This window comes from Camelina sativa, chromosome 9 (assembly GCF_000633955.1).
Source record: "Camelina sativa cultivar DH55 chromosome 9, Cs, whole genome shotgun sequence".
Taxonomy (NCBI): Eukaryota; Viridiplantae; Streptophyta; class Magnoliopsida; order Brassicales; family Brassicaceae; genus Camelina; species Camelina sativa.
The window spans coordinates 11,251,599-11,251,895 of NC_025693.1; positions in this window are offsets into that span (position 1 = coordinate 11,251,599).

Below are 297 nucleotides of genomic sequence, written 5' to 3' on the forward strand. Positions count from 1 at the left end.
AAGGATGAACAAGTCCAAACTGGCGGTTCCTTGAAGCATGGTGAAGAGGCAGCTTCCGGTGACTATGTGAGGAAATCTGACCTGGAGGCCTTCTTCAAGTCCTTGGCTCTTAAGGAGTCAAGTGGTAAAACATTTTCTACCCTCAAGCTTAACAACTCCTTAGTAGTAGATTCGGGTGCGTCTCACCATATGATTAGTAACTCGAACTTGCTAGATAATGTAGAACCGACTAAGGGAGATGTAGTTATTTCTAATGGGGATAAAATACCAATTCAAGGCATAGGCAATTTAAAACTT